The following is a 24,671-nucleotide window of genomic DNA, read 5'->3' as shown; positions in this document are numbered from 1 at the left end:
AGGAGCTCAGAATCCTTAGTCCAGACTCGAGACCACTGAATACATAACAGGCCCCATGGCATTTTCAGGAGACTGGCTGACTATTGATGTGTAACCACAAAACTCAAGAACTGTCCCGCTTGCTAGAATTGAGCTGAGGGATCCCCTTGTACCCTTGGAGATCTTTCGAAAAGCAAAGACACGTAGGATTTTGCCTTGATAAGAAAAGAAACAAGAATCAGTGATGGGGGAAATTTTGTTCTGGGGCTCAGCCCCTGCACTTCCTCCTACTGCTAGCACTCAGTCGTGTGCTAAGTACAAAGATCATGCCCCTTTTGGACTTCCAAAGGATGGGGAAACCCTGCATTTAAAGACACGGGACAACAATGGGATGGGGCGGATTTCATGCGGACGCCAATATATTACAGTCAAACCTCAGCTCCCAAACGCCTGCGTTTTGGAACGTTTCAGTTCCCGAACGTTGAAAACCCGGCACATTTCAAAACGATTGTGAGGCAAAGTAAGAGTCCATCAGTTCCTGAGGTGAAATTTTGGGGTGGGGAACGTCTGACCTCTGAGCACATCTTGCCCCCTCCCCAAGTCTTCCCCATTTGGTCCATGAGGCCAAAAAAAGCTTAATGGTAAGGATTTGCTGAACTAACAAACTGAAGTGGAATACAAAAAAGGGAGGTACGAGGAGGTCCGGGGAAATAAGTGTAAGAAGATATGTTATGGAGAATCAATGTGTTTTTTAACTGTTTTTATTTTGTATGTTTCTTTTTATTTTTCATTTTTACTGTTATACTTTAAAAACTTTAATAAATATCTTTTCAAAAAAAAAGAGACTGTAGTGATATTAGGCTCTTTCCCTCCTCCCTTTTAGGCCTGATGCCTCTTTGTTGGTAGTTGTTGTGTACTGAGTTGAGCAAAGCGGCAAGCCCCTGGGGAAACCATAACTGGGTTTGTGACCTCTCTCCGCCAAGCTGCCCGGTTCTGCAACTTCTCAGAGCTGGAGAACATGCTTCGTGACCGCCTCGTCGGTGGCCTGAAGGATGAGAAGCTGCAACGACGCCTCTACGCCAAGAAGGACCTAACGTTCCAGGTCGCTCTGGAAGAGGCCCTGGCAACGGAAGCTGCCAAGAGGTCGACGCAAGAGGCACGGCCGAGCCTGCCACCCCAACCGAGGGTCCACCACGAAGACCTCACCGACGACTCAGGATCTGACAGGGAGGAGGTGCACCGAGTACAGCAGCGCACTCAAGCAGCACACAGACCACAGCTGCCTCGACGAGAAGGAGGGAACTGCGCAAGCTGCGGGGAAAGTCATGAGAGGAGGACCTGCCGTTTCCGCAACGCAGAGTGCAGGCAGTGCAGAAAATTGGGACACATCGCCCGGGTGTGTCGAGCTCGGCCCACCCAACGCCAGGCATCAGATGACCAATCCAAGAGCCCCAGGTCCCGGGGCCCAACGCACCAAGGCAACTCTACGGAGCTCACGGACTTCCAGGTATACCAGTTGCCCCACCCCAACGTAGAGAAAATTTATGTAGAGGTACAGATAGAGGGGGCCCCATGCCGCATGGAGCTTGACACGGGTTCAACTCTATCCATAATCTCGGCAAGGACCTTAAGGAAACTGTGTCCTACTGGGGGTCCCAAACTCAGGCCAGCCCCATTCACCCTCCGGGACTTCCAGAAATGTAAGGTCGGCCCACAATGGGGGTGGGGACCTTCAAGGTGCAATATCGAGGGCCGATGCGGCAACTGGACTTGTTCGTGGTCAAGGGCCCCTACATTAGCTTACTGGGATTGGCATGGTTTGGACCACTGGGGCTAGCCATCACCGGGGTGAACCACACTACCTTACAAGTGGACGTGGATGCCATCTGCAAGGATTTTCCAGGGGTTTTCGATGGGAAATTGGGACAGTATACGGGGCCCCCCATTGCTCTACAGCTTGACCCCACAGTACGACCTGTCAGGCTCAAGGCCCGCCGGGTCCCGTTCACCCTGAAACCCCGTATAGACGAGGAATTGGACCGGCTCGTGGAGCAAGGAGTGCTGGAGCCGGTGCCTAATGCCCCCTGGGAAACCCCAATCGTCACACCCGTCAAGCCTAATGGTTCGGTCCGTATCTGTGCAGACTACAAATGTACCATAAACAAGGCCCTCACGGCCCACGCATACCCAGTGCCAGTGGTCAGCCATGTCCTTGCCACCCTGGCTGGGTCGAAAATTTTTAGCAAGCTGGACTTGGCCCAAGCATATCAACAGCTGCCAGTAGATGAGGCCACAGCAGAGGCACAGATGATTGTGACGCACAGAGGAGCGTTCAGGGTAAAGCGGCTGCAATTCGTTGTCAGTGTGGCACCAGGCATATTCCAGAATCTAATGGACTCGCTCCTTAAAGGGATTCCTGGCGTCACCCCCTTCTTCGATGATGTGTTGATTGCTGGGCCCACACCAGAGGAGTTTGAGGACCGCCTCCGCACCGTTCTGCACCGTTTCCAGACGGCGGGTCTCAAGGTGAAGCGGGGAAAATGTCTACTAGGAGTGCCTCAGGTGGACTTTCTGGGATTTATGGTGGACGCAGAAGGGGTCCACCCGACTGGGGACAAGGTACGGGCCATTTGTGATGCCCCAGCACCCAAGAGCAAGACTGAACTTCAGGCCTTCTTGGGACTATTGAACTTTTACCATTCCTTCCTTCCCCACAAGGCGGCGGTAGCGGAGCCCCTACACAGACTCCTGGACAAGCGGGCCCCTTGGGTGTGGGGCCAGCACCAGGAGGCCGCATTCCAGGCAGTCAAGGACTTGCTTGTCTCAAACGCGTTCTTGGCACACTTCGAGGAGAGGCTGCCGGTGGTGCTAGCATGCGACGCCTCGCCCTATGGCATTGGCGCTGTCCTGGGACACCAACTCCCGGATGGAAGAGAGGTACCGGTGGCATAGTTTTCCCAGACACTCAACGCAACCGAGCGGAACTACTCGCAAATAGACAAGGAGGGTCTGGCAATCGTGAAGGGAGTAAAAAAATTCCATGATTTCTTGTACGGGCGGCCCTTCACCATGGTGACTGACCACAAGCCGTTGCTTGGCTTGTTTGCCCCCAAAAAGCAGACCCCCCAAGTGCTGTCTCCTCGCGTCCTCAGGTGGTCAATTTTCCTTGCCAGCTACCAGTATGCACTGATTCACCGCCCGGGGAAGGCGATGGGTCATGCGGACGCCCTCAGCAGGCTACCACTACCGGAAACAGGCCCCGACCCAGCACCTGCACAAGAGGTTATGAGCCTGGAGCTACTTCCCGACCGCCCCATTCAGGCACAAGAAGTTGCACACCATTCCAAGAAAGATAGGGTCATCTCCCGGGTCCTGGACTGGGTGTGGAGGGGATGGCCCAGCAGCAGCCCTGGGCCAGAATTCTCTGGCTACACAACCCGCAAACATGAACTGTCGGCCCACAAGGGGTGCCTGTTATGGGGAAGCAGGGTCGTTGTTCCCCAGCCCCTCCGCAAAAGGGTCCTCACAGCCCTACACGAGACACACCCGTCTGAGACAGATTCTGACAGCCAACGGTCAGAGGGGGCACAAGAGGAGCAATTGCGCAGGTCAAAACGTGCCACAAAGGGCAAGCCGCCAGAGCGGTTTAAGGTGACAAGTGTATACGTAAATATGGCACAGTGTGAGCCAGATAGCTATGTAGAGGTACAACAGCTTCCAAGCTCAGAAGCCGTAAAGTGGCAGGAAGCAATGGAAAAAGAGATGGCTTCAATGAAGTCTCTCGGTGTGTTTACAAGTACAGAGCTTCCAAAAGGCCAACAAGCTGTAGGTTGTCGATGGGTATATCGTTTAAAGCCCACAACTACTGATGAGTTGCAATATAAAGCCCGACTAGTTGCAAAAGGGTTTTCACAGCGCAAAGGAGTTCACTATTCTCAAATCTATGCCCCTACTTCAAGACCAGAGTCATTAAGAATGCTTTTAGCCTCTTCAGCTAAGAAGGGAAAATAAGCTGTTTCATTTTGATGTCAATGTGGCTTATTTAAATGCAGACTATATGACACCACCGCCAGGTTTTGAAGGAGACAAGCCAAACCAGGTCTGGCGATTACACAAATCCATTTATGGGTTGAAACAGTCTGCCCGTAATTGGAATTCCTGCTTAAACGATGCTCTAGAGAGCATGGGGTTCAGAAAGAGCGCAGCAGATGCGTGTCTTTATCTAAAAGGCTCGGGATGTGAACAAGAAGCAGTCTTGATATTTGTTGACGATTTATTATACAGTGGAAAGGACGATAAACTTGCACAACAATTTGCCACAAAGCTTGGAGAAAGGTTTCAGATAAAATCACTAGGCAATGTATCTGTTTATCTAGGAGTTAAAATTCAGCAAGATGAAGATGGGAACTATTGGCTCTGCCAAGAAGCTAAGATCCAGCAGTTGCTGGAAAGGTTTAAAATGGACAACTGTGCTGGTGTTAAAACCCCAATGGAGTTAAGTTACACAAAGGATGCTCAAACTGAGCAACAGACAGAGTTCTGTAATCCCGGGGTTTACCAGTCAGCGATAGGCAGTCTACTCCACATCGCACAGTGGACTCGGCCCGATATAACATATGCTGTCAACATGCAGTGTAGGCAAGCTGAAAAACCATCAATGCATGCTTGGCAAGGAGTAAAAAGAGTTTTAAGGTATCTCCAAACTACCAAAACGTTTCGCTTAAAACTATCAGCAGAGGGCAGCACACAACTTGAATGTTGGGCTGACAGCAGTTGGGCTGATGCTGGACCAGATAGAAAATCAGTGTCAGGAATGGCGATAAAATTTGGAAATGCACTAATTGGTTGGAGATCAAGAAAGCAATCACTTATAGCTTTAAGTTCAACTGAATCTGAGTTCAATGCATTATCAGATGTATGTAGAGAACTGGAATTTTATAAACAACTGGTACAAGAATTGTTTGGAGAATGTTCCCTACCTATCAGAGTGTGGGAAGACAATCAACCTTGTATTAAACTAGCTAAATCAGGTCAATTCAAGGCACACACAAAACATTTGGATATCCGTTATCAAAATGTATGCCAAAGTGTAAAACAAGGTTTAATTGAACTAAAGTATTGTCCAAGCCAAGAAAATCTCGCAGACGGTTTTACAAAAGCTTTGAGTCCGCAATCTCATAAATGTTTCTGTTCAGGTTTAAATTTGAATTAAGGTTGGTACAGCTCAGTGTTACGAGCGAGAGGGGGTGTTGGTATTAAAGGGTTAAGAAGCTCTAATCAAGACGCTCTAATCACTGAGCAGCTGGAGGTAGTTAGGCTTCCAGGAATGTGAGTTTGTATAAATAGTCAACTCACTCGTGTGTTTGCCCCCTTCCCCCTTCCTTTTTCTTTTGGGGCGTGTTTGCTGAAATGTGTGATTCTTCACCAGGGTTTTTTTGTTTTGTGTAAATAAACCTTTTATTTAAGTTCCAAACCGCTTGCTCCAAGATTCCTTTTCTTGAAAAGATGCTGACTCTCCAGCCCTTCTTGAGCCGCTGTGCGAAATGCTCTGCTGTAATGGGACATTGTGGCATTGGAAGCGCACTGGACATTTGATAAGCATTAAACTAATTAAAGTTTAATGGGACAGGAACCATGAGAGAAGCGATGACTGGCTTCACGGTTTTTCCCACATAATGGTTTTTTACACGGCACGCGCACACATTGTGATTAATATTATGGCACTGTTACCACGCTGTGGACTTCAAACTTATTTCCTCACCCCAAATGTATTGATACATTGCCCAGCCTTAAAGTATGTGTGTGTGCAAAAATCACCATGCGGGAAAAACTGTGAAGCCAGCTAGTGCCTCAAAATTTAGCTGGTGCTCTATCACGATTTTGAAAAGCAGGTAACATCTAGCCCTCCACTCAACCCTTGTTATGCTTCAAAAAGAATTTGTCTAAGTTTGCTTAAGTAAGTGGAAAAGAGACTAAGAAAAGGAGAAATTAAGAAAATAGGAGAAATGATTCCCTACAACAGGTAACTTATCAGTTTTCGTGAAAGGTGTCAACTTTGAGAGAAAGCAGTATTATTTGTGATGGCTAAAAGGTAAAGGGACCCCTGACCGTTAGGTCCAGTCGCGGACAACTCTGTGGTTGTGCACTCATCACGCTCTATAGGCCGAGGGAGCCGGCATTTGTCCGCAGACAGTTTTTCCGGGTCATGTGGCCAGCATGACTAAGCCGCTTCTGGAGAACCAGAGCAGCGCACGGAAATGCCGTTTACCTTCCCGCCGGAGCGGTACCTATTTATCTACTTGCACTTTGACGTGCTTTCGAACTGCTAGGTTGGCAGGAGCCGGGACCGAGCACTATAGCCCTAAACTATAGCGTGTTTAGCTTACATGTAAATACGGCACTAGGGGCTGCCTGCCCTGCTCACTCTGCTAAGCCTAGACTAACCGATCCAATAGGAATCCAACCCCTGCGACAATCCAGTATTGTGTCCTACATTTCTAAGCAGTGAAAAGTTCTGGAGCAGCAATGCAGGGAGAAAGGGTACCAGGGGTAGGGGGGCTTGTAAACTGGCCACATATGGTTGATCTGTCTGGACTGAGATCAAGTCATACTCAAGCCACAAAGCTCTGTTTTGACGCTTCGTTCTTTGCTTGAATTCCCCAGAATATTTTGTTGGAAGCCTCCCAGAGTGGCTGGGGAAACCCAGCCAGATGGACGGGGTATAAGTAATAAATGATGATGATGATGATGATGATGATGATGATGATGATGATGATGAAAATAGTATAGGAATTAATACCAAAAAATACTACACCCCATTCCCTGCAAAAAGAAGGACGCCCTAAAAACAAACTGAGCACACCTCTTATATCAATCGGCAATGGGAACAGGAGATGGACCTTTCCATTAATTATATGTGGGCAGATCCACATAAAACATAGACTATGAACTGCCGAAATCTACCTGGCATGTAACGCCTTAAGAGAAAACATAATGAAAATGACCTACAGGTGGTACATGACCCCAGTCAAGCTTGCAAAAATTTACCATTCGCCCAATAATAAATGTTGGAAATGTAATGAGACTGAAGGTACTTTTTATCACCTTTGGTGGACCTGCCCGAAGATCAAAGCCTTTTGGGAAATGATCTATAATGAAATCAAGAAAGTCCTTAAGTGGACTTTTTCTAAAAAACCTGAGGCTTTCCTCTTGGGCATGGTCGGCCAATTGGTGCCAAGGAAGGATAGGACGTTTTTTATGTACGCTACTACAGCAGCGAGAATTCTTCTGGCAAAGTATTGGAAGACACAAGAACTACCCACTCTGGAAGAATGGCAGACGAAGGTGATCGACTACATGGGTCTGGCAGAGATGACCGGCAGAATCCGTGACCAGGGGAAAGAGACAGTGGAAGAAGATTGGAAGAAATTTAAAACATATCTTAAAAACTGTTGTAAAATTGAGGAGTGTTAAGATGTTAAGGAACAAAGAAATAGAGAATTGCAGCTGAAACCAATAAGTTAAAGAAAAAAAATCTAATGAAAGTGATTGGTTTAAATTAGATTTAAGAAGTTGCTGAAGAAATGTGAAACAAGGATGCAGAAAAGGGAAGGTATGGGGAAGTCCGGGAAGCAAGGTGTATGAAAATAAGGCTAAGAAATTATACGTGTTTATTTGTTTGTATGTTATTGTTATTGTCTTATTTATAGTTTGTTTTTATTATGTGTTTGGAAAATTAATAAAAATTTATTTCTTTAAAAAAAAGAAGAAATCTACCTGGCAGGGGAGGAAATGTGCAATTGGGACTCCAGGGAACTTTGACACACTGCTGTGCTGTTTTGTCCAAACTTGTTCTGCTTTCACTTTTGTTTGGGCGCCGTAAGTGCTGTTCCTGTTTCTCTTATCATAATGCCAAGGTCTCCATCAAAAGCAGAAATTGCGTGCACGAAAGTTGAAGCAACTTCTACGGAACAGAAACACAACGTGGCATTGTCTCATCGGTCTTGATCCATCAAGGGTGCTCTATTGTGTGCACGAAACATACCAGAGCTGCTGGGTGCGATGGCTATCAGGGCTTCAAGTAAAAGTAGTGATTATTTATTTCACCACTGAGGGAGGGTGGCACTCTGCGCATGCTCAGGCACTCACTCGTTTATGATGGCTTGAACATGAGAGGTAAGCGGAACAGCCGTGCACAAAGGCAGCATACCTCTAACGTAAGAACATAAAAAGAGCCTGCTGGATCAGGCCAATGGCCCAACTATTCAAGCATCCTGTTCTCACAGAAGCTGAGCAGATGTGTGTGGAAAACCCATAAAAATAAAATATCAGGGACGGGCAATCTGTGGCCATACAGATGGTCTCAGCCAGCATGGCTAATGGTCAGGGATGGTGGGCATTGCAGTATATGTTTTAATGTACATATTGTCTCATCCCAAGGATAACCATTTTGTAGCCTTTCAAGAGGAAAGGAGAACAAGGATCAACTCTGTCCCAGAAACAATCTGATGGGATGCCCATGTGTTGAAGGCATGCTGTCTCTTATTGTGATATATACAGTGTGGAATTATAGTCCTGTAAGGAATCTGCTAGAATGCTGAGGGTTTTTTTCCATGTGGATGTGGAATTTGATAGTACAGTGGTACATTGGTTCTCGAATGTAATCCGTTCCGGAAGTCCATTCGACTTCCGAAACACATACATTTAATTGACCAGCTGTGCAACCCTGAGCAGTTTTACTCACTGAGTAGCCCCACTGAGTTCAGCAAGATTGACCCTCTTGTAAGTGCCTGTAAAAATGCACCCCACATTTTCTTTAAACAAGTGTCAGGCTTAGAGAGAAAAAGGTAAAGGTAAAGGGACCCCTGACCTTTAGGTCCAGTCGTGGCCAACTCTGGGGTTGCGACGCTCATCTCGCTTTATTGGCCGAGGGAGGCAGCGTACAGCTTCCAGGTCATGTGGCCAGCATGACTAAGCCGCTTCTGGCGAACCAGAGCAGCAGAACTATTACTTTAGCAAATAATAATTGCTGTTGTGCAAGAAACTGATTTCTGCAGTTATTGCTATACCATCCAATTGTAATCGTGACTGATAGCTTTTCAAATAAAGTTTCTCAAGACAAAAGCAAGAATGTCATGTTTAAATGCATATTGTATTTTGTAAACATAATTATAGTAAGTTGGGAACCCAAATAAAGCAGAAGCACGAGGGCCAACTTGTGTTTTTGGCAATCTAGTAAGGTAAAGTCAGGGAAGTGATTATGGCAGTCCTAAAAAGAGGTTTAAATGACACACATGAGAACATTTTTATGCTAGGTAAGTTGCACATTGTGGTGTTATGTTGATCAAAAGAAATACTGCATGTAAAGCACATTTCAAGTAGCATCTCATCATATTTCTTAACACTAAGAACTCCAAAGAAGAGAATAAAGTTAAAACATATGGCTTTTTCTTTTCATTTGTTGAGTGTGTGTGTGTGTGTGTATTTGTGACAAGCATAATATGCTAAACTCTCATGAGTTTATTTTCGTAAGCTCATCTGATTGTGTTCCCCATATTGCTCACATGCAGGGCTCCAAACCCAGAAATAGCCCTAAAACGTCATATAGACGTCACAAAAAGGAGTGAAAAAAGGAGTGAACATGCGGTCCGCCAAGCTGCACAGAGGTCCGGAACTAAACCCTTACGCAAAACGAGGATTGCCTGTACCATACTCTGGACTTCTAAGCCAGTGGTTCCCAAACTTTCTGGGGCTGCTGCCCGCTTGGTTCCATAGACTCATCCCCAGTGCCTCCTACAGTCCCACTCTATAAAAAGCATTACAGGGGAACCTTGGTTCTTGAATACTTCGGAAGCCGAACAATTCAGAACCTGAACGCCGACAACCCGGAAGCGAATGCTTCCATTTTTGAATGCACCTCGGAAGTCGAACGGAACTCCATTTTTTAAAAAGAATTTGCCGATCGGCAATTGATCCTTGGTTGTCAAATGTTTCGGAAGTCGAACGGTCTTCCGGAATGGATTATGTTCAACAACCGAGGTTCCACTGTACAGCCGTACCTTGGAAGTCGAACGGAGTCCGTTCCAGAAGTCCATTTGACTTCTGAAACGTTTGGAAACCAAAGTGCGGCTTCTGATTGACCTCAGGAAGCTCCTGCAGCCAATCAGAAGCCGTGGAAGCCCCACTGGACGTTCGGCTTCCAAAAGAACGTTTGACTCCTGTCAGGGAACTGCCATCAGTTTCCGAGGGAGAGACCAAGCTCCAAAGGGATCCCAGAGAGCGTCCCGGGAGTGGGAGAGGCAGCCCATCTTCTGGGGAAGGGAATCAGCGTAGCTCCAGTGGAGAAGGGGGGCAGATGGGGGAATCGGCGAGTCGGTCCCATGACTCCTTGCCGGGGACCAGCGGGGAGAGGAAGAGTCCTCCGCTGCCTACGCCCTCCTTGCGCAGAAGGCTTCCGCGCAGGGAGAGTAGGAGGAGACTGGGTGTCAAAGAGCTTCTTTGCTGGAAGAAGTTTAAGAAACGCCCACTGACAGATTCTGCCAGCGATTGAGACAGCCACGGGTGAGTGGCTGCTCGGACAGGAAAGGTTCACTCAGGCAACCCAGCCAGGTGTTGGGACAAGCTTACGCACGAGCAACCCCTAGAACCATTACAGCAATCCGTCAGTCCCTGATGTTGCTTGTGTGCAGCCCCGGACAGGCAGCAAGATGAGCCAAACAGAGCCGGCCGGAGGGACAGAGCAAGAAGCCCTGGTGCGAGGTCTGGCCGAGAGGAACCGAGACCTGGAGGCGCATGTAGCTACCCTGACGGCGCGGCTGGAGGAGAGACGGGTTCAGGATGCACAGGTCAGAGCCACCCCGATAGGAAGGAAGGTTCAGGGGCTGGTACACAAGTTTGGTGGAAAGCCCCAAGACTACAATGCCTTCCGAACGGAAATTCAGTACGCTTTGGAATTGCAGAAAAATGACTTTGATGTTGGCGGGGAGAGGGTGGCTTACATTGTGGGACATCTGCAGGATGGGGCGCGTGAATGGATCAGGCCCCTAATGGCGACGCAGAATGATGCATTGAAAGATCTTAAGAAATTCTACCAAGGGATGGACGCGATGTTCTCCGGCGAGGTGGACCAAAGCACGACGAGACGGGAGCTGATGGGGTGCAAGCAGGGAAGCCTGTCCGTCAGAAACTACTGGTCGCGTTTTGCGATGTTAGTCCACAGGCTCGGGTGGGATCTGGACTCTGAACCAATGCAAATATTGTTTGAAGCGGGTTTGTCCCCCAAAGTGAAAGACGAGTTGTCCCGAGTGCCCCGCCCACGGTCAATGGATGAACTCACAAAGACTGTGCTTGCGATCGGTGTACGCCAGGAAACGCGGGCTCAAGAGAAGCGGGAGATAAGGGCGGAATGTTTCCATGACAACCGCATTCCAGAGATGCCGAGGGAGCCTTCCCAGGCGGCGGAGCTGATGGAAATTGAGGGAGCGCGCGTGTGTGAAGTTTCAAACGCTAGTGAAGGGCGGAAAAGGGAGGGGAAGGAGTGTAAAACTACCAAGAAGTGTTTCCTCTGTCTGCGACTGGGACATTTTGCAAAGGTCTGCCCTCAATGAAAGGCCTGGCAAGGCATGATGGGGGCTGCAGACCACGACGAGAAGGGGGAGGAGGGGCAGGTGCAGGGAAACGACAACGCCTGGCTGCCAACCAGCAGGGGCAGCAGCCAGGCCAGCAACCAATAGAAGTGCCCCAGCCTGACCCCCCCCCCAAGGCAGCTATAGCCATAGAGGTGGTGCTAGAACTCCCAAACGGGCACCCCGTCAAAGTGAAGGGACTGCTAGATTCTGGCAGCTCGTGTGATTTCTTCAGCAGAGACTTTGCTCTGGAGCACCAACTCCACCTGTTGTCACTAGATTTTCCCTTGCAGGTGACCACCATCGATGGCAGGGAACTCCTGGGAGGGGAAGTGACACACCAGACACCGCCAATGAGAATGAGGGTCTCCAGGCACACGGAAACCATTGCTAGAATGCTGAGGGTTTTTTCCCATGTGGATTTGGAATTTGATAGTACAGTGGTACATTGGTTCTCGAATGTAATCCGTTCCGGAAGTCCATTCGACTTCCGAAACGTTCTAAAACCAAGGTGCGGCTTCCAATTGGCGCCGGCGCTCTGGAAACAATAGCCGACAGCCACATCGGGCATTCGGCTTTCGAAAAAAGTTTGCAAACCAAAGCATTTAACTTCTGGGTTTGCGGCGTTCGGGTTCCGATTTGTTCGTCAACTGAGCCATTTGAGACCCAAGGTTCCACTGTGCCTTCAAGTGTCCTCTCCGGATAGGAGGCAACTTCTTCTGTTCACATTGAAGGTCCCAATGGGGAACAATGTGGGTCACACAAGACCATGCTCCTGTCTTGCACATGCTCTAACACAATAGGGCACCTGTTTACAGGTGTACACCTGTGTACCCAAGAAAAAGGAAAGCTTAAGCATCTTTCAGAATACTTTTTACCCAGGGGCAAGTTTTTGCCAAATTTAAGAAATTAAGTGGTCAATCAGCTAAAACACATACATTTAATTGACCAGCTGTGCAACCCTGAGCAGTTTTACTCACTGAGTAGCCCCACTGAGTTCAGCAAGATCACTCTTGTAAGTGCCTGTAAAATGCACCCCACATTTTCTTTAAACAATGTCAGGCTTAGAGAGAAAAAGGGAACTGGGTACTCCTTATTCGTCTCAACTGCTCCTGAATCTATTTCCCTTTTTTGCCTGGTGCCTAAAGGTGTATGATGAAGGTGCCAGGCAAGCATTCCACAAACAGGGAGCCACTGCAGATAAGGCCCGTTCTTGTGTTGCAGTGGCGTAGCGTGGGGGGTGCAAGGGGTGCAAGCCGCACCGGGCGCAACATCTGGGGGGGGGGGCGCGCTCGCTGCCTCCGGAGTCGCCGAAGAGCCTTGGGCGCAGGCTGTAGCAGAGCCGCATGTCTCGCGGCGCCCGGCTGAAGGCGCCCGGCAGGCAGCGGCTCTCAGCGCTCACCGCGGAGGACGCGCCAGGCAGCCCCTCCTCACAGCCCCGCCTCCGCCGCTGCTGCTGCTGCTGCTGCTGGGCCGTTGCATTTTCCTCGCCTCTCTGCCCCCCTCCTCCTCCGGGCAAGCGGCGTCGTTTGGGCAGCAGCGCCAGCGGCAACTCGCAGGTTAGGGGTTAGGGGGGGCGCAAATTACGTGCCTTGCCCCGGGTTAGGGGGCGCAAATTACTTGTGTTGCCCCGGGTGCTGACAACTCACGCTACGCCGCTGTTGTGTTGCCACCCTTTGGCCCTCTCGTGGGGGAGGCACACAAAGAAGGGCCTCTGATGTTTATTTCAGGGTCCGGGTAGGTTCTCATGGAGCGAGATCCTTCATGTCTTTGCTTTAGGAAAGAGGTACAAGGAGACTCCCTCAGCTCAGTTCTAGCAACTGGAACAATAATTCTTGATTATTGTGGTTATAGGTTAAAAAAAGGCCACTGTCCTGAAAATGCAGTGGGGCCTATTGTAGCTTTGCAAATCAGCCCACAAGTGAGGTGGGGGGAACTTTGATCTTTCAGATTTCAGAGGCGCTCTGCGCAAGGTCAAAATCCAGCAGCTCCCTGCCTCACCACCTGCTCTGCTCAATTCCCTACATCATAGTTGCGACACCCTGCAGTGCCCCCCTTGGCTTGATGCCCAGTTTGGCAGAACTGGCTGCACTGCCCTAGATCTGCCTCTGCCACAAGTTACTAGTCCTCAACATTTCACTTGCTCACACTGACTTCCTTTAGGTACCCATGTCCATGTTTTCTTTCTATCTATCTATCTATCTATCTATCTATCTATCTATCTATCTATCTATCTAATTTATTACGGTTGGAGACCAACTCATAAAACGCACTTGGGGGTACAGTCACAGAAGAAAAACAGAGAATTAAAAAATGTACAACAATAAATTTAAAAACAATGTACAACAATAAACTATCGCAGGGAGTTGACCCAGAGTCACCCATGGAACCGAGTTTGGGGATTTTCATAACAAACTAGTTTGAGTTGGGAGATGGTCTGTGCCTACAGATCTGTACACAGAATCTGGCGACCATCCAGGTCGTCTTCTGATCTTTGCCTAACAGGAAAAGGTCAAGTTTTTGCTTTTCCGGGAGGTTGGCGAGCCTCACCAGCAGGGGATCAATGGTCTTACTACGTGCCTCTTCATAAAAGAGACATCTAAAGAACAAGTGCTCTGGGCTTCCTATCTCTCCCAATGGACAGGCGCAAAGACTCTGAGCATATGGGACTTTTTAAAGGCTCCTTCCAGGACCGGCGAGGGCAGAGCCGATCTTCTGGCGAGTGTAAAGGCTCTTCTTGCATTTTTAGATACAAGAAAGAAGGGATATGCTGCCGGTGCAGCTATATATCTCTCGATTTCTCAAATTTTATAGTCGGGGCACCTTGCGCAGTCCTGTTGTCTCTCGGTGTCTAAGATTCTTTGCCTGACCGTGGCTTTTGCCTGGCCCAACCCCAGGCTCAGAAGGGCTTGAGGGGCAAAACCCAGTTTCTGAAGGGTGTTCAGGTCTGCAGTCTGCCAGCCTGACTGGAATTGATCGCAGAGGATCAATGGGGCTATCCCTCGGGGGAGCAGATTCAATGTCAGCCATTTGTAGATTGATGTTAGGCAGATATAAGCCTCCACTCTCATCATCCCCGTTTCGAGTCTAACCCATGCGTTTGAAACACATCTGGGGACTTGTAGGAGAGCTCTAAGAAGTTTGGATTGCACTCTCTCAAGTGGGGAGAAAGCAGAGGAAGGCGGGCCCAGAAAGGATCCATAAAGGAGCTGTGCCAAAGTTTTGGCCTTGTATAATTTTAGAGCCGCGGGGATGACGAAGCCCCCTTGTGCTCTGAAAAATTTAAGGATACAGTTTGCGGTTTTTCCTGCTGAGTTCCCGATGGAGTTTATGTGAAGTTTGTTGGTTCCTGAGGCCTGTACCACCATTCCTAGATACTTATAATTTGTGACTTGTTCTAATTTATGGCCTTAGAGTTCCCAGCTTCTAAGCTTTGGTTTTGCCCCAAAAGCAAGTATCTTGGTCTTTTGATAGTTGATTTTGAGACATTCAGTTTCACAGTATGCTGCGAGCTTCCTTAGCGCTCTTTTGAGTCCAATGGGGGTTCTAGATAGAATTACTGCCTCATTGGCATATAGCAGGACCGAAATATGCTGATTTGCGAGCTTCGGAGGGTGGAGTTCTGAGTCATTGGGTGCAGATACTAAATTATTTAAATAGAAATTGAATAGTAGAGGGGCCAATAGGCACCCTTGCCTGACTCCTTTGAAGGTTTTAATGGGGTCTGTTAGGTGTCCTAGGCGGCTACACCTGACTCTAAGAGCCGTGTTTGTGTGGAGTGCCTGAATTAAGAGCAGAAGCTTTCTATCTATATTGGTACCCTGTAGTCTGTCCCAGAGTCTGGTTCTGGAGACTATCTGTCTATCTATCTATCTATCTATCTATCTATCTATCTATCTATCTATCTATCTATCTATTCAATGTTTAGGGGTACTCTCATTTTCTTACTCATATTTAAACACGGCCCCTCAATGAGGCCAAACCAGCTTTTAAATCCATTGTATTTTCAGACATAGTCTGGTTTATTAAGGTGAATGAATAGGGCCTGCCAAAAGGGCCCGAGAGCATAAACTCACCACTGCCCTTACCTGCTTTTCTTTGCCATTCCCATCCATCCCTCACCGTTCATTTGTATAAAACTGGAGAGAAACACTCTGGAGAATTCACTGAACTGTTATTCTGTGACCTGAAAAGTTCCCTCCAGGGGCTGTGCCTGGAATGAGCTTCTGCTTCCTAACTATCCTAGGATTCCGGTCTGCCAGGCTTACCAGTTCCTGGTAAATAGACACTCCATGGACCAGTCAGTTGCTTCATTTCACAAACCCTGCTTTTGTAAGAGGCCCAAACAAATCAAGATGCTCTGGTTACCTTTTCGGCATAGATGCTCAGCAGGGACATCCAGGTAATGATTCTTCTCCCTTGGAGAAGACTTCTCAGTGCACCTAGGAGAAACAGGTAAGTTGTTTCATTTCCTTGCTGGAGAAAGGCTGAACTTTATCTCTCTCACACAATGCAAATGCAAGCAATCATATTATTTATAGAGGTTGCTTAGGGAAAGAAATTTATACAGCCAAGGTGTGTCACCATCACAACGGCATAGCAGTGTGAATTTGGAGAGTAACGGGGAACTCTGCATTTGTGTAATCAAGGAATAAAGTCCCAAAGGGGAGGAGTGAGGGATTAACGTGGCTTGAACTCCGTCAGGAGGAAAGATCACCCAGATGTGGCCTGCATATTGTCCTACCCAGTGCTTTTTTTCCTGAGGGGACGCGAGGGGCATACGCATACCCCTAAACATCTTGTGAATCTACGTTTGGCCTCATTGCGGGGCAGTATTTCAATATGCCTAGGAAAATGAGAGTACCCCTAAACATATTTTTTTTTTAAAAAAGGACTGGCTTTTTAAAAAAGCACTTTCTTTCTGTATTGCCGCCCCATAGTTTTTCACTGCTTAGAACAGGGGTTCCCAGAGTGGGCACAGGCTGTGGGATTAACCAGATGGTGCTAGGAGGCAAGAGGGGCATTGGGGGTATAACTGTCAGAATTTGAAAAACTGGTATCACTCGATCAAGCTCATCGATTTTACTGATTTAATTGAACTAAATAGTTTTAACTGGATTTGGAATAAATGTGCAATTGATCGTTGCTGTTTTGAATTTTATTGCGTTATTATCTTCCTTAGTTGGTCATGCAAACCACTATTCTGGATACCGTTGTACCTCTGCTCCCGAATGCCTTGGGAGTTGTAATGGTTCTAGGGGTTGCTCGTGCGTAAGCTTGTCCCAACACCTGGCTGGGTTGCCTGAGTGAACCTTTCCTGTCCGAGCAGCCACTCACCCGTGGCTGTCTCAATCGCTGGCAGAATCCGTCAGTGGGCGTTTCTTAAACTTCTTCCAGCAAAGAAGCTCTTTGACGCCCAATCTCCTACTCTCCCTGCGCGGAAGCCTTCTGCGCAAGGAGGGCGTAGGCAGCGGAGGACTCTTCCTCTCCCCGCTGGTCCCCGGCAAGGAGTCATGGGACCGCCTCGCCGATTCCCCCATCTGCCCCCCTTCTCCACTGGAGCTACGCTGATTCCCTTCCCCAGAAGATGGGCTGCCTCTCCCACTCCCGGGACGCTCTCTGGGATCCCTTTGGAGCTTGCTCTCTCCCTCGGACCCTGATGGAAGTTCCCAGACATCCACCTCCTCCTCAGGACCCCTCCCACCCCGGGCGCGATTTTCCGGCACAACCTCCTCCCTCTCCTCGGCAGACGATGCGGGGAATCCCCTGAAAGAGCTGGCATCATCTTCTGAGGATTCAAAACCAGCCTCCCATCCGCTCGGATCTCTTCCCGCTGGTTGAACCTCCCAGTCTGATTCTTCTCCCTTGGACACCTCCTCTCCCTCCTCTTCGGAGGCAGGAAAACCCACAAAATCCCCTTCGTCATCCATGGGTCCAAATTCCTCCTCCCAGAATCTCGCTAATGGTTTGGGCTTATCCGGGAACAAACTGTGGAATTCTTCCACCAGATACCCGTCAGTGATTGATTCAGCAGGGACCCAAGTGTTTTCCGACCTAGGTTCCCCCTCCCAGGCTACCGAGTACTCTACCTGGCGACCTCGCCACCTTGAATCGAGTATTTCCGTGGCTTCGTTACAGTGTTCCCTCTCCTCTACCCGCGGGTGGGTGGTAACCCCTCCCTCCCGTCCCGGGAATTCCCGCCGCTTCCTGTAAGGTGAAAGTAGGGACCTATGGAACACCGGATGTATCTTCATGCTGTCAGGCAACTTGAGTTTAAATGCCACTGGGTTCACCTGCTGTATTACCTCAAAAGGCCCCAGCCGCCTCGGCTGCAACTTCTTGCACCCTCCCTTTAGGGGCAACCCTTGGTATGACAACCACACCCGGTCTCCCACCCGTATGGCCTCCCCCTCCTGACGGTGCCTGTCCGCCTGCCTCTTGTAAACTTCCTTGGCCCGCTCCAAGTTCAGCCTTAGTTGCTGGTGGTGTAAGGCCTCCATTTCCTCCACAAATTGCTCAGCCGCAGGTACACTCCATTCTTCCTCCCCCGGGAATGCCCTGGGGTGACACCATGAAAGGGCTCATTCCCGTGGACACGTGTTCAGCGTTATTGTACGCAAATTCAGCCAAAGCTAATTTCACTACCCAATCGTTCAGTCTCTCACTGACATAGCAGCGTAGGTATTGCTGGAGTATGCCGTTCGCTCTTTCGGCTTGTCCGTTGGTTTCTGGGTGCCTCGCCGTCGAGAAGCTCACCTCAACCTGTAGCAAGCTCATGAGTTTCCGCCAGAACCGGGAAGTAAATTGTTTCCCGCGATCCGAGATTACCCTCAAGGGAGCCCCATGCAGTCTGAAAATGTGATCCACAAACAGCCTGGCGGTCTCCTCTGCCGTTGCTGCATGTGAGCAAGCTACGAAATGGCACATTTTAGTCAGTAGATCGACTACTACCATGACCGCTGTCTTTCCCCTTGACTTGGGCAGATCTGTCATAAAATCAATGGACACCACCTCCCAGGGCCTTCCCGGTGTGGGTAAGGGTTGCAGTAACCCCGCGGGGGTGGCCCTTTCCCCCTTAGCCCTCTGGCATCGGTCGCACCCTCGTACATATTCTCGTACGTCTTCCCTCACCTTTGGCCACCAGAACTGCCTGGTGACAAGTAGCATGGTCTTGTGCTGTCCAAAGTGCCCAGCTGTTGGGTTGTCAAGGAGTTGCTTGAGTACCTTCCCCCTCAATGTCTTCCCCGGTACATACAGCGCCCCCTTATAGTACAGTAGCCCTTCCTTTTCCTCAAACCCTCCATGGACTTCCTTTCCGTCCCTGAGTTCCCTAATTTTTGTCTGAGCAAACTCATCGTCTCTGGTGAGCCCTGCCAGTTCTCGTTTGCCAACCAACGCCCCCCCTACACCCACCGGTCCTCGGGTAATACGTGCCTGGTCTCTGGTGGCCCCTCTCCTTCCATGTACTCCGGTTTCCGGGAGAGAGTGTCTGCCCTTACGTTTTCCTCTCCCGGCACGTATCGGATCTCGAAGGAAAACTTGGCGAACTCCTGGGACCACCTGATCTGTCTCTGATTGAGCACTCGCGCGGTCCACCAGTATTCCAAGTTCTTGTGGTCAGTTCGGACCTGGAACTTGTGCCGCGCCCCTATCAACAGATGTTTCCATTGCCGAAATGCCGCATAGATCGCAAGCAGTTCTCAGTCATACACTGTGTAGTTTTGCTCTGACTTGCTCAGCTTCCTAGAGAAAAAGGCACACGGCCTCCAGTTCTGCTTGGCCCCGGGCTGCAAAAGGACCGCTCCAACGGCGCGGTCGGACACATCTGTCTCCAGTCTCATGGGCTTCTCCGGATCCACGTGCAGGAGCTGCTCTTCCGAGGCGAACGCCCTCTTCAGTTTTTCAAAGGATTGCTGCGCACCCTCTGTCCACGCGAACTTCTTTTTGCTACTAAGACAATCCGTTATGGGCGCCGTCAAGTGAGCAAAGTTCTTTATGAACTTCCTGTAGAAGTTGCTGAAGCCTAGGAACCTTTGCACGTCCTTTCTGTTTTGGGGGGCTTTCCATTCCAGCACTGCCTTCACCTTGCCCGGATCCATGGCTAGTCCTTTGTCTGACAGCCTGTACCCCAGGAACTCGACCTCCCGGGCGTGGAATTGGCATTTTTCCAGCTTGACCCACAACTGATGCTTCTTCAATCTCTGTAGCACCTCCCTGATGTCTCTGACGTGTTGCTTTTCATTGTCCGAATAGATTAAGACGTCGTCCAAAAAGGCTATGCAATTCTTGTACAGCAGGGGCCCCAACACATGATGCATGAAGGCTTGAAAGCAGGCAGAGCCCGATTGTAATCCAAATGGCATGACTAAGTACTCAAAAGCCCCCAGGGGTGAACATGGTCATTTTCCATTCGTCCCCCTCCCTTATACTAATCAGATTGTAGGCTCCCCTGAGGTCCAGCTTGATAAAAATCTTCCCCTGCCTCACACGTGTCAAAATATCGTCAATCCTGGGCATTGGGAAAGTCACGGGTTCTGATACCAGGTTTAGGGCCCGGTAATCCACAACTAATCTGGGCTGATTAGTCTCCTTTTTGTCCACAAAGAACACTGGATTGCCCCCCACCGCCTTAGATTCCCTTATGAAACCTCTCTTCAGGTTCTTGTCAATAAACTGCCGCAGCTCCTGCAGCTCCCGGTCGGACATGGCATACAGCTTACCCACTGGTAACTGAGCCCCTGGAAGCAGGTTGATTTGGCAGTCAAAGGGCTTGTGGGGGGGCAGCTTATCTGCCTCCCTCTCGCTGAAGACCTCCTTCAAATCAGCATATTGTGGTGGCACCTCCCCTTTTTGCCCCAGGGCCAACCCAGCCACCCTGGCCACAGTCATTCTTGGTTCCTTCCTTCCCAGACACTGCTCTAAGCAGTAAGCTGACCCAAAGGTGACCGACCGCTGATGCCATGACACCACTGGGTCATGCATTGCCAGCCAGCTCATTCCCAGTATTATTGGGGGTCCTGCCAGCGTGGCCACGTGAAAGGCAATGGTTTCCGTGTGCCTGGAGACCCTCATTCTCATTGGCGGTGTCTGGTGTGTCACTTCCCCTCCCAGGAGTTCCCTGCCATCGATGGTGGTCACCTGCAAGGGAAAATCTAGTGACAACAGGTGGAGTTGGTGCTCCAGAGCAAAGTCTCTGCTGAAGAAATCACACGAGCTGCCAGAATCTAGCAGTCCCTTCACTTTGACGGGGTGCCCGTTTGGGAGTTCTAGCACCACCTCTATGGCTATAGCTGCCTTGGGGGGGGGGTCAGGCTGGGGCACTTCTATTGGTTGCTGGCCTGGCTGCTGCCCCTGCTGGTTGGCAGCCAGGCGTTGTCGTTTCCCTGCACCTGCCCCTCCTCCCCCTTCTCGTCGTGGTCTGCAGCCCCCATCATGCCTTGCCAGGCCTTTCGTTGAGGGCAGACCTTTGCAAAATGTCCCAGTCGCAGACAGAGGAAACACTTCTTGGTAGTTTTACACTCCTTCCCCTCCCTTTTCCGCCCTTCACTAGCGTTTGAAACTTCACACACGCGCGCTCCCTCAATTTCCATCAGCTCCGCCGCCTGGGAAGGCTCCCTCGGCATCTCTGGAATGCGGTTGTCATGGAAACATTCCGCCCTTATCTCCCGCTTCTCTTGAGCCCGCGTTTCCTGGTGTACACCGATCGCAAGCACAGTCTTTGTGAGTTCATCCATTGACCGTGGGCGGGGCACTCGGGACAACTCGTCTTTCACTTTGGGGGACAAACCCGCTTCAAACAATATTTGCATTGGTTCAGAGTCCAGATCCCACCTGAGCCTGTGGACTAACATCGCAAAACGCGACCAGTAGTTTCTGACGGACAGGCTTCCCTGCTTGCACCCCATCAGCTCCCGTCTCGTCGTGCTTTGGTCCACCTCGCCGGAGAACATCGCGTCCATCCCTTGGTAGAATTTCTTAAGATCTTTCAATGCATCATTCTGCGTCGCCATTAGGGGCCTGATCCATTCACGCGCCCCATCCTGCAGATGTCCCACAATGTAAGCCACCCTCTCCCCGCCAACATCAAAGTCATTTTTCTGCAATTCCAAAGCGTACTGAATTTCCGTTCGGAAGGCATTGTAGTCTTGGGGCTTTCCACCAAACTTGTGTACCAGCCCCTGAACCTTCCTTCCTATCGGGGTGGCTCTGACCTGTGCATCCTGAACCCGTCTCTCCTCCAGCCGCGCCGTCAGGGTAGCTACATGCGCCTCCAGGTCTCGGTTCCTCTCGGCCAGACCTCGCACCAGGGCTTCTTGCTCTGTCCCTCCGGCCGGCTCTGTTTGGCTCATCTTGCTGCCTGTCCGGGGCTGCGCACAAGCAACATCAGGGACTGACGGATTGCTGTAATGGTTCTAGGGGTTGCTCGTGCGTAAGCTTGTCCCAACACCTGGCTGGGTTGCCTGAGTGAACCTTTCCTGTCCGAGCAGCCACTCACCCGTGGCTGTCTCAATCGCTGGCAGAATCTGTCAGTGGGCGTTTCTTAAACTTCTTCCAGCAAAGAAGCTCTTTGACACCCAGTCTCCTCCTACTCTCCCTGCGCGGAAGCCTTCTGCGCAAGGAGGGCGTAGGCAGCGGAGGACTCTTCCTCTCCCCGCTGGTCCCCGGCAAGGAGTCATGGGACCGACTCGCCGATTCCCCCATCTGCCCCCCTTCTCCACTGGAGCTACGCTGATTCCCTTCCCCAGAAGATGGGCTGCCTCTCCCACTCCCGGGACGCTCTCTGGGATCCCTTTGGAGCTTGGTCTCTCCCTTGGAAACTGATGGCAGTTCCCTGACAGGAGTCAAACGTTCTTTTGGAAGCCGAACGTCCAGTGGGGCTTCCACGGCTTCTGATTGGCTGCAGGAGCTTCCTGAGGTCAATCAGAAGCCGCACTTTGGTTTCCAAACGTTTCAGAAGTCAAATGGACTTCTGGAACGGACTCCGTTCGACTTCCAAGGTACGGCTGTACAGTGGAACCTCGGTTGTTGAACATAATCCATTCCGGAAGACCGTTCGACTTCCGAAACATTTGACAACCAAGGATCAATTGCCGATCGGCAAATTCTTTTTAAAAAATGGAGTTCCATTCGACTTCCGAGGTGCATTCAAAAATGGAAGCATTCGCTTCCGGGTTGTCGGCGTTCAGGTTCTGAATTGTTCGGCTTCCGAAGTATTCAAGAACCAAGGTTCCCCTGTAATGCTTTTTATAGAGTGGGACTGTAGGAGGCACTGGGGATGAGTCTATGGAACCAAGCGGGCAGCAGCCCCAGAAAGTTTGGGAACCACTGGCTTAGAAGTCCAGAGTATGGTACAGGCAATCCTCGTTTTGCGTAAGGGTTTAGTTCCGGACCTCTGTGCAGCTTGGCGGACCGCATGTTCACTCCTTTTTTCACTCCTTTTTGTGACGTCTATATGACGTTTTAGGGCTATTTCTGGGTTTGGAGCCCTGCATGTGAGCAATATGGGGAACACAATCAGATGAGCTTACGAAAATAAACTCATGAGAGTTTAGCATATTATGCTTGTCACAAATACACACACACACACACACACACTCAACAAATGAAAAGAAAAAGCCATATGTTTTAACTTTATTCTCTTCTTTGGAGTTCTTAGTGTTAAGAAATATGATGAGATGCTACTTGAAATGTGCTTTACATGCAGTATTTCTTTTGATCAACATAACACCACAATGTGCAACTTACCTAGCATAAAAATGTTGTCATGTGTGTCATTTAAACCAGTGTTTCCCAAACGTTTTTGGGCAACGGCACACCTGTGTACTAAAAAAAAATCTCGCGGCACACCACCATTAAAGCCCCGCCCCGTGACGTCAGCGCGCAGCGTCACGCCGGGAGGGACGCACAAAAGTGAACGTTTTTTCCCTCGGCAGCTCCTCTCAGCTGCGCTCAATCCGCCTCGGAGCGCAGGAGGGATGCCTCTCTCTGGCTCTCCCTCCGCGCAGGCTGAGGGAGGGAGGGAGGGGCGCGTGTGACCCGTCTCTGCTGGGAGACCAAACCCAGCGAGACAGAGTCGCGCGGAGGCGCCCAGGCAGCGCTGCCGGCTGCGAGGAGGAGCGCCAGGCAGCAGCAGGAGGCGCGGCCTCTCCTCGCCGCCCCCGCCCCGCCTCTCGCCGCCCGACTCGCCCGCCTCCCTCCAGGCATCTCGCGGCACACCAGCCGGTGTCTCACGGCACACTCGTGTGCCGGGGAACACCGGTTGGGAAACACTGATTTAAACCTCTTTTTAGGACTGCCATAATCACTTCCCTGACTTTACCTTACTAGATTGCCAAAAACACAAGTTGGCCCTCGTGCTTCTGCTTTATTTGGGTTCCCAACTTACTATAATTATGTTTACAAAATACAATATGCATTTAAACATGACATTCTTGCTTTTGTCTTGAGAAACTTTATTTGAAAAGCTATCAGTCACGATTACAATTGGATGGTATAGCAATAACTGCAGAAATCAGTTTCTTGCACAACAGCAATTATTATTTGCTAAAGTAATAGTTCTGCTGCTCTGGTTCGCCAGAAGCGGCTTAGTCATGCTGGCCACATGACCTGGAAGCTGTACGCTGCCTCCCTCGGCCAATAAAGCGAGATGAGCGTCGCAACCCCAGAGTTGGCCACGACTGGACCTAAAGGTCAGGGGTCCCTTTACCTTTACCTTTTTCTCTCTAAGCCTGACACTTGTTTAAAGAAAATGTGGGGTGCATTTTTACAGGCACTTACAAGAGGGTCAATCTTGCTGAACTCAGTGGGGCTACTCAGTGAGTAAAACTGCTCAGGGTTGCACAGCTGGTCAATTAAATGTATGTGTTTCGGAAGTCGAATGGACTTCCGGAACGGATTACATTCGAGAACCAATGTACCACTGTACTATCAAATTCCACATCCACATGGAAAAAAACCCTCAGCATTCTAGCAGATTCCTTACAGGACTATAATTCCACACTGTATATATCACAATAAGAGACAGCATGCCTTCAACACATGGGCATCCCATCAGATTGTTTCTGGGAC

At 49.8% G+C, this 24,671-nt stretch overlaps 1 long non-coding RNA gene across 1 annotated transcript in view; it reads right to left on the bottom strand.

Moving 5' to 3' along the window:
- Positions 1-5,057: 5,057 nt before the first annotated feature.
- The window catches only part of LOC308577918, a 278,816-nt gene continuing 259,202 nt past the window's right edge, over positions 5,058-24,671 (bottom strand). Inside the window, exon 2 of the long non-coding RNA XR_014003773.1 lies at positions 5,058-5,360. This is a non-coding gene — a long non-coding RNA (uncharacterized lncRNA). The remainder of the gene's footprint in view (positions 5,361-24,671) is intronic.

This window comes from Podarcis bocagei, assembly GCF_964188305.1.
Source record: "Podarcis bocagei genome assembly, chromosome: W".
In the NCBI taxonomy this organism is placed as follows: Eukaryota; Metazoa; Chordata; class Lepidosauria; order Squamata; family Lacertidae; genus Podarcis; species Podarcis bocagei.
Note: the sequence above shows the minus strand (reverse complement) of the source record. Positions and strands in the feature narration are given on the sequence as shown.